This window comes from Ictidomys tridecemlineatus, chromosome 9 (genome assembly GCF_052094955.1).
Source record: "Ictidomys tridecemlineatus isolate mIctTri1 chromosome 9, mIctTri1.hap1, whole genome shotgun sequence".
Classification (NCBI taxonomy): Eukaryota; Metazoa; Chordata; class Mammalia; order Rodentia; family Sciuridae; genus Ictidomys; species Ictidomys tridecemlineatus.
Window position 1 is genome coordinate 132662326 of NC_135485.1, and position 9897 is coordinate 132672222.

At 42.9% G+C, this 9897-nt stretch overlaps 1 protein-coding gene across 3 annotated transcripts in view; it reads right to left on the reverse strand.

Annotated features, from left to right (window-relative positions):
* Scoc (short coiled-coil protein) overlaps window positions 1-9574 on the reverse strand; it is a 60668-nt gene extending 51094 nt beyond the window's left edge. Inside the window, exons 1-2 of one of the 3 annotated variants that reach the window (XM_078022097.1) lie at window positions 9427-9564; window positions 9079-9190 (exon numbers count right to left, since the gene is read on the reverse strand). The gene's annotated coding sequence lies outside the window, so the exon portion shown is untranslated. Of the gene's footprint in view, window positions 1-9078 lie in introns of all 3 variants that reach the window. The other 2 variants (XM_078022098.1, XM_078022096.1) reach the window with 2 other exon arrangements.
* Between the last annotated feature and the right edge of the window lie 323 nt (window positions 9575-9897).

The window sequence follows — 9897 nt, forward strand, 5'->3', positions numbered from 1 at the left end:
GTTTATGACCACTTAAGTAATCTCTAAGAAGATAAAGGTTTACCCTACAGCTCTTCCTGTCTTGTAAGCCCTCATCAGAATGGCCCTTAAAGCTGTGTTTATATAGCAATACAGACTTTGCTAGCATTCATTTCTAACCTCTACCCATTATCCAGTTCCAAATACTCTTCCATACTTTTAGATATGTATATGGTTACTCCTCTGGTTCCAATTTATGTGTTTGTCTATTATTTGCCACTGTAACAAAATACTGTAGACTGGGTAATTTATTTATTAAGAACAGAAATTTCTTTCTTAAAGTTTTGGAAGTTAGCAAGTTCAAGATTAAGGTGCTAGTATTTGGTAAGAGCCTTCTTACAGCATCCTTCCATAGCAGAAGGGGGAATGGGACAAATTTCCATAAGACCTTTTCGTAGTTATATTAATCCAAACATCTCTTAGACCTGACCTCCCAACACTGTTGCACTGGGGACTATATTTTCAACACATGAATTGGGGGAGCCACATTCAAACCATAGCAGTGTCTATCACTAATTTGGAAAGTTTTCAAATTATTTTTAAAATATTTCTTCTGTTCATTTTCTCTTTCTTCTCCTTCTGGGATTTCAAATTATACATACATTAGACTGCCTGATATTATCCCAAAGCTCTCGGGACACTTTGTTCTATTTTTTTTCCCACTCTTTCCTCCTAGTATTCTGGTTTGAGTCAATTTTATTGACATATATTCAAATTCATTAATTCTTTCTTTAACTGTATCAGGTCTACTGATGAGCCTATCAAAGATATTCTTCATGTCTATTACTATGTTTTTTATTTCTAGCATTTTCATTTGATTCTTTTTTACTATTTCTCTATGCTGAAATTGTTGATCTGATCTTGCATGTGGTCTACCTTTTCCATTAACCTTTAGCATATTAATCATAGTTATTTTTAATTTCCTGACCTATGTAACTCCCACATAGGTCTGAGGCTGGTTCTGAAAACTGCTTTGTCTTTCTATACTTGTGTTTTTCATTGCCCCATTGTATGCCATATAATTTTTGTTGAAAGATGAACATGTCAAATAGGACAGTAATACTACATAATTTTTATTTTTATGTTTGTAAATAAGCATGCTTTTCCTCTTGGGAGACCCTTTATGTAGGGGTTTGTGTAAATCTAGTCCAGAATAGACTGAGAGTGTGGTTGCTATGGTGACCTCAGTACTCCAAAGGCTTCAAATTCCTCTTATAATTCTCTATTTTTGTCTCCTCCCTTTGTTTTGGGTCTTTTGTTTGGGCTAAACCTCAGAGAGGGTTTATACCTTATAGGTGCCCTAGCTACATTCTACTGCAACTCTTTTTAGCATGTGGGCAGAGGAGGTGGGAAGGATGACCTTTTGGGGTCTTCTGAAGCCTCAGTCTTGGGCAGGTACTGGAGACTTGGGTCTTCAGTGTTCTTGCCCCTTCTCCAGCTGCCATGTTGGACCTAGAAATTATCCCTGTCCCTCCCCCATGGTGAAGCTTCTTCCCATCCCACTCTTCCTCTCTAAGCAGTTGGTTTCCACCAGTGCCTCAGGGTACATTATGAGTGTGTTGGGGTAGCAGGGTAGTACTGGAACAGTACCTGATGGTCTCTTTTCCTAGCCAGCACCATGATGGACAGTTTTAAAGTTTCTCCTGATCTTCCTTCTAAGAACCTGCTATTCTTGGAGAAAAAAATCTATAAGAGGGTCTGAACCCTCTTATGTCTGCTGCCCCCGGGACTTAACTCTCTCATGCCAGCCCACACTTGGCCTTTAGCAATTCTTTAAACATTTCTAGCTTAATCTTCTTACCAGCTTTTATAGCATTTGGCAGCATCTGTCCTTGGTAAGCAAATGTTGGAATCCTGTTGCTCCCTGCAGGCCTTTGTCTCTCTCTTGGTTTGAAGTTAGTTATTTATCTGTAACATCCGTTCCCTGATAGGCCCAAGAAAGGTTGTTAATTTTGTAGTTTATTTAGCTTTTTTCTTATTATAAGAGTCGAAACAATGTTCTTTCCAGCTTTTAAATCTCCAAGAACCATTATTTATGTTTTAAAGTTTAAGTTTCACTAACATTTACTTGATTTTGAAAGTTTTGGAGGATTTTCTATTTGCAACATTTCAAAAACATCTTTCTAGGTAAATGTGGAAACTAAAACTAGGAATTACTAAAAAGGATATAAAAATGTTAAAAATTAGTATTTTGGTCACAATTTTTTTCACTCCTGTATTTTTATTTTACTCAAACTTGGAGCCTATTTTATGTTTCATTGCCCCAAGAGAAGTATGTGGTAGAACAGAAAGAATAAATGACTTCCAAGAATTCTTGGGTTGGGTTTCCAAGGCTGAGCCTGTGGTGGAACTCAGAGGATTTGCTGGGGGATAAGAAGCACAAGCGTTTTGAAAAAGAAACAAAAAGGATAATGGAGGAACAGGAACCTTCATAAACTGGATGCACCAGGACTGGTCATCAAAGGAGGCCTTAGAACAGAGCAGAAAAGAGTCTGCAGGAACACAGAAGGGAAGAGCTGCTTGCAATGTCAGGGCAGACAGGCCTCTACGCCACCTTCCCTTCCAGGTGTGGTGGCACATGCCTGTAATCACAGCAACCTGGGAGGCTGAGGCAGGAGGATCACAGGCTCAAAGCCAGCCTCAGTCACTTAGTGAGACTTTAAGCAACTCAGCGAGATCCAGTCTCTAAATAAAATATAAAAAGGAGCTGGGGATGTGGCTCAGGGGTTAAGCACCCCTGGGTTCAATTCTTGGTACCAAAAAAGAAAAAGAAAAGATTCCCATCTTAGTTGTGACTTGGAAGCATCCAAGTGCTGGCCCTTACAACAAGGATAATGGCAGTCTTGGTGTAGGAAACCTGTGGGACAGATGACAGCATTCCACCTCACTTTCATTCTTCAGTCTGCTGATGTGCTGGACATAGATTTGACCTTGATGAAGAAGAGAAGTTCTCATGAATGACCCAGATTATATTTCTTCATGATCCTGGAGACACCAGGAATCAAAGTCAAATCTAGTTACTTTCTATAAAATAAAAAGATTTAACATTTCTTTTACATCTTCACTTGTGGATGGAGACATCTGCTATGGAAGTTATGTACCCCAGGGCAGGAGTGGTGGTGCACACCTGTAATCCCAGCAGCCCAGGAGTCTAAGGCAGGAGGATTGGGAGTTCAAAACCAGCCTCAGCAACTCAGGGAGACCCTAAGTAACATTGTCTCAAAATAAAATTTTACAACAGGGCTGAGGTTGTTACTCAGTAGGTAAGCCCCTCTAGGTTCAATCCCTGATACAAAAACATCAACAATTAAAAAAAAAAGGAGTTGTGTGCTCCAGGGATTTAGCTATCACTGCTACATTTAAAATGTTTAGATTGTAGTTACTCAAGATTTCCTCCACCTCAACATATCTAGGAGGTCCAATGTGCCCCGGCCTCCACTATAACAATTCTTCCTGGAGTGGGGCAGATGGAAGAGGCCCTTTGCCTACATCCCCCAGGTGATTCTGATAAAATGACTCCTCCTACCACCCAAGCTCCTCCCCCCTCCCCTGGGAATCTGCTTTCTTCTCCCTTGTTTGTGTGCATAGTTTTTTTTTTTATTCAATTGGAACACCAAAATAAGGACACAGTTTGACTCTTGTAAGCAGGAGATGTGTTCTTACAAAGGTATGTAAAGCAACTATACCTATGTGAAAATATCCATTTATCTACATAGGATTGAAATAATCCTATGCCACTACCTGCATTACAGGCAACTGAAGAGTGGTCTATTTGTGAATCTGTGATCAGGAGGGGAAAAAAAAAATCATCCCTGGATTTCCTTCCTTGGAAGAGGATATTGAATAGGGAACTAGTAGTCCATCTGATACAGCCTCCCATCCAGGGTACAATAAGGATCAAGTGAAGCACACATAAGCATCTGAATGAAAATGTCCCAAAGTGACTAATTGAGAGCCTGGTCACCTTCCTCCAAATCAGTTCTGTCGACTGAGCCTGGTGCCGGGGCACTGGTGAAGGGTTCTTGGCATTACTGTAGCACAGATGGGCAGGTTTGGAAGCTTAGGAGGACAACACCTATGTCTAACATTTTCCAGAGTTTTGGTGCAATACCTCTGTGGAGAGACACAGTTGTTGGAACCTGGCTGTGGAACATGGCTCCTATCTTTGTAAATATCTTACAACTACAGTAGACCGTAGCACCCAATGTCTTACAGCTGCTGCAAGTATTGGGCATATTTCTCTCATTTATTAAAATCATATTATATAGTACATCTTTTCTCCTCTAGGGGAAATGGGGGATGAAGGCTGCAGCCAAGGATCTCTTGGAAACTGAGACAAAATGCAAGAACCAGGTAGAGGCATGTAACACTTTGGGTTCAGGTGTGCAAAGAGCATGCTAAGCGTTTATCAGCTTTTTTGCTGCTCTGATTAAAAGATCTGACCAGAACAATTTTGGAGGAGGAAAAGTTTATTCAGGGGCTCACAGTTTCCCATAGACAGCAGGCTCTGTTCCTCAGGACTCAAAGTGAGGTAGGACATCACAGCCCGAAGAGTGTGGCAGAGGGAAGCAGCTCACATGATGATCAAGAAGCAGAGAGAGAGACTCCACTCTCCAGACCCAAAATATATACCCCATAGCCACACCGCCAGTGAACCACCTCCTCCAGCCACGCCGCAACTGCCTCCAATTCCCACTCAGTTAATCCCATCAGGATTAATTCACTGATCAGGTTAAGGCTATAACTCAATCATTTCTCCTCCAATCCTTCTTGCATTGTCTCACGTGTGAGTTTTGGGGAAGACCAAATCTAAATCATAACACGGAGAAGGAAAGTTGTCCCCTGGGACAGGCTAGTGCTGTCCAGACATAGATGTGGGCTATCACTTGGACCTGCTGAACAGAAGACATTACTGGGAACCAAAAGTATCCTGTACAGAAATTGGACGAAATGTGTCGTTGAGCATTTGCTTATATTACCGTACACTGGTTGGAAGCTCAAGCCCAGGAGTTAAGACTGAGTTTGGATCCCACTTTTTCCACCTACTAGCTGTGTGACCTCCTGTCAGTTACTATAATATAAAAAGGAAACAAGAGTAATACCTACCTCCAAGGGCTCTTGGGAAGATTAAATGAAATAATGCACACGCAGGGCAGAGCTGCTAGAAAAACAATCAGTGAGATATTGTTGGCCACACATTTTCCTTGTAAAATATTTCAGCCACAGTCACCTACTTTGTAGTGTAACTGAGAGGTCACTTCCCAGAATGAGCCCCTTTGAAAATGAACATCTAGTGACACCCAGGGGAAGAGTCAAGATTTGCATTTTTATTTCCCCCACTGAAGAGGGAGAATAGACAATGACTTTCAAGGGATTTGTGGAGGGTCCATAACCATGAGCCTTAAGTCGCAGTCCCAGCATGTAATGGGGACACTACATTGTCACCCAGTCTTCAGATTCTTGATAAAAAGTGTGACTAGTGTTAGATTCTTTGGGGTTCTAGGGACTCAGATTTGTTTGGTGGTAGGAGTTTATAGGAATAAATAGGAAAATGGGAAAACAAAACGGGCCATCTCAGTAGCCACACAGCACACCCCAGGGAGAACCAGAGGGGCGTTCCTGGCTCCCAATGCTCGCAGGCCCCAGGGGTCCCTCTGACCTGATAATCTCATGGCGCTCTGTGGCCAAATCCACATGGCCGCAAGGCTGTCGCCACTGAACACCTGGCCAGCTTCTCTGTCAACTCTCCGTCTACTGCTCCTCCATCCCCATCTCCTTGAGACGCGCACACATGGCAGAGAATCTGCCTGGGATCATTTGTTATCTTCTGGTACACACTGCGCCTGTGACACGGACGAGCTCTCGCTCGTAGGAAGCATTGCAGTCCCAAAAGGACATAAAGAATGAGACAGGATTCTTTCCTGAGATGATGTCTCTTCTGCCTTTGGGCTTTACTTTGTAAACTCACAAGAGGGTCTTGAATTTAATGACTCCCTCCCTTAGGAGCCGAGCTTAGGCTCCTGAGCTGGAGATCAGCCTCTCTCTCAGGTGTCCACGGAACACTTGTAACAAAACAGATGAGTTTTCTGCACTAGTTCATGTGCTAAGTTTAACATATATTTCTGGTCTGATAACGTTTTGCTTGCAGGGTACACTTCAGGTTCGTGACTGTTCTTTTATTTGTTTGATACCACAGTTGACGACAAGTGTGTTGAATGCCACAAGGATTCCCTGGCATGAAGAGGTGGAGGATTGACTCTGTGGGGGGACTCTAGAGAGCCTCTCACACGGGCATTCCAACTGGAGGGTAGGAATAGACCCTAATGACCATCATTTATCATGTCACCTTTACTTAGTTAAAATGTAAAATGTCATCTCGATTTTATAGAAAATTCATGTGAAGTCTGATGTGACCTTCAGATGAATTTCTTCTTGGCATAATGACCAGTATGTTGAATTTAAAAACAAAAATAACATCAGTGAAGAGGTGTTTTGCTCTGTTGTGGTGACAATTACAAGTTTATACAATGAGACAGCAAAAATTCCTAGACTAAGGAAAATTTTTTTTATTCCAAACCACCAGTTAAATATGGAATTATGTGATCACATATGTAAATCCGGGTCTCTTTACTTTCAGTGCCCCGAGTTCAAACACTGAATATTTTTAGCTCCTGTGTTTCCTTTTTTCCAAGCTTGATCAGTGAACAAGAAAGTCTTATCAATCATGTACTCGTTGGAAAGTGTGGAGCTTTTGAACCACATAGTTTGTTTCAAAATTTAAAATTTCCCCATTTGGGGCCCATGGCAAGACTTTCAGGAGAGAGTTGTCGTTAGATATTATGTCTGACATATGTCTTTGGTTAAAAGCAGTGAAGAAATATTCCCTGAGATGGTATGAGTAAGGAGAGCTATGGAAATAGTACTTTCACTTTTTAACAAGTAAAATACCAATTCATAATAGCTACTAAGTTATATGCAAGTGCCCTTCTTGTTTGCAAAGCAAGGTTATTTTAAAAGCAAAGTCCAGGATTTCATTGACACATTCTAAAGACATATCCACAAGGGAAGCATTTGTTCCAAGATCTTTATGTAATTCTCTCATTTCATCCTCACAATAATCCTAAGACAAATTGTCTCAATTTGCCAGATGGGAAATCACAAGGAAAAGAAGGTTAGGTAACCAGCCCCAGGTCTCATGGTTGAGGTAGACATGGGATGAACTCAAGCAGTCTGACACTAAGCCACCCTTTAGCCATGGCTCTGAGCTTCCTGTCCACACATCCAAGTTTGTGAGGAAGAAGGAGATAATTTCTCAGTCTATGGAGCATCAAAAGACAAATTTACTGTTAGTTGGATTGGAGAGCTTGCTGTCTCTAACTTCACCCTTGATATCATTTAAGAACTTACCTAGGATGATTCTACCATTTTTCTTGGCTTTAGACTCACTTATAGTGAATAATTGGGCAGTGTCAATTGCATGGCATGATTCACTTATTAGAAGGTGTTATGAGTTCATGTTCCCCCCCAGGGGTATTGACAGAATTGATAGTTGAATATTAGATTAACTGAATTGAATGCTGATATTATGGCATCACAAGTACAGCTGAGAAGCAGTTGGAGAAATCAGACAAATGAAGGCAAATAAATAAATAGAACCTGTTTTATCAAGAATCAAGCTAGAATGAGAGGTGGGGGTTGACTATGGCTGCGGTCAGATTCCTAGAGCTCTTTCCCAGCTCTAAAACTTGATGCGCCTCGCCCAGGGGCAGGTTGGCTCTGCAGAACATACACACACAGCAAAACAGCTAGGCCACCTGCAGCTATGGTGTCCCTGCATTGGAACAAAGCGAGAACGTGGTTTTTAGACCTGGCCCTAGAGGAGGCCTGGACTCTGACCCCCTCATGATTGCCACTCAAGGTGGAAGGTGAGCAAAACACAGCTGTACTCAGACAGGGAGACCCAAAGAAGGGGCAGAAAGAATTGAGTTCTTCCCCACTTCACCAAACAAATAAGTCACTACTAGTCCCTCCGGGGACAGCAAACAGGACCCGGAGGCTCCATTCCCCCAGGCCTTCGAAAGATGAAAGTTCAATAACATGGCTGTTTCTCCTGTCTGAGGAGCAGCAGCAGCCTGTGGGAGATAAGCCAGCGCACTACCTTTAAGGAGCCTTTAATACCGGGCTCACTTCTAGCACTGTTGAAATCCAATAACGGAAAAACCTTCCAAGTACAGCTAGTCGAAGATCAATCTGACTTGATCTTTCATGTGGCAAATATTTTAAAACTTACCATGCAAAAACGTATCCCCATTCCTTTGCCCACTTTCTGAAGAAGGGTTTTGTTTCAGTTGCTCAGTCTTGTACCTTTGAATGTGTTTGTTGTGCTGGTCAGAGAAATGGGTACAAAGAAGAATTGGAGAAAGTAAGAAGAAGGTGTGATCTACATAAGAAAGGGCAGAGAGTCACTCAGGAAGCAAAGAAAATATCTAGGAATCAAAGCGGATAGCAAAAGAGAAAGAAGGAGGGACCCACAAGAGAGTCAGATGTGCTGGAGATTTTGAAAGAGAGGGGAGAAATTTGAGTAGCCACCCTGAGCTGTGGGATCTGGGGAAGGAGGAAGTGAAGGGGATTTCTAGTAGGTTTCCGGAAGGCACCTCTGTGTAACTCTTGTATCCCCACTCAAGGAAAGCATTAGTAGAGATTTTCATCATGCATAGATTTGGGGATGACATTTTTCTCTTGGACACCTGACATGGGGTGATGGGCTGTTACAGAATGGCAAAGATGCCCTCATTTATTTGAATCTAGCCATTTGGATCTTTCTAGAGTGATTCATTCTGTGGGTACTGTGCTTGTCCACAAAATATAAAGTGGTGATTATAAAAGGATGTACCGGAGAGGTGACCAGGATGCACAGCAGATGTGGCAATGGCTCAAGACAGAGTGGTGACAAGGACATATGAAATGTGGCCCTTGGCAGAAGCCTGGGACCTGAGCTTCAGGCACCTTTCAGTCATTCTTCACCAACACACTTCCTCTCTCACTCAGCAGTGGACTTACCTGGTAGAGACTTGGGAATGTTCTTTAGCACAGCTCTGTCCTTCTGGAGGATGTTAGCTGGACAATGGGTGAGGCAAGGTGCCAGCCACAGGACACATGGTCTGCAAAGTCCCTGTGATGGAATTCAGAAGGGCAGAGCTTCATTCCCGGCTGCCTCTTATCTGCTTGGCTCTAGTTTCCTCACCTGTGAAACAGCGATCTTGAAAGATGACACCAAGGAGCCCTTTCAGCTCTTATCTGCAACCTATATTTCCAGGTATCACTCTTTACTTCAGCTATGGCTGCCATTTTGTCCTGACCCAGGGAGCTGGCCAGCTCTGGTTCCCCAAGATGTCTATTCTTACTCACATCATGACCCTCTTAACCAGATCTGCTTAGGAGTCAGGGAGGCCGGAGCTGGAGTGCCAGAGCTGCTTGCTCCTGAATTGTAAGGCCTTGGCTGACAGGGGCAGCGGTGCATATGTCATCAGTGACAACCGCAGTCTGCCCTGCATGCCACACACACACACACACACACACACACACACACACACACATACACACACACACACACACACACATACACAGAGAATGAGCACTAAAGCCTGTCTCTGGAGCTCAGACAGCTTGCAGAGCAGGAAGAGGCAGCTCTATTTTTCTGCAGACACTTCTCAGAGCCACTGAAACAGCAACTGGATAAATATAGGAAGATGACGCATCAGCTGTGAGTGGATGTGCAGCGTGAGCGTGCATGCACACGGAGGCCTGCAAGCTGCAGGCTGCCACGTGGCTCTCCACCTCCAGGAACCGACCCCCAACTCTCAGAGCCAGAAAATCTGA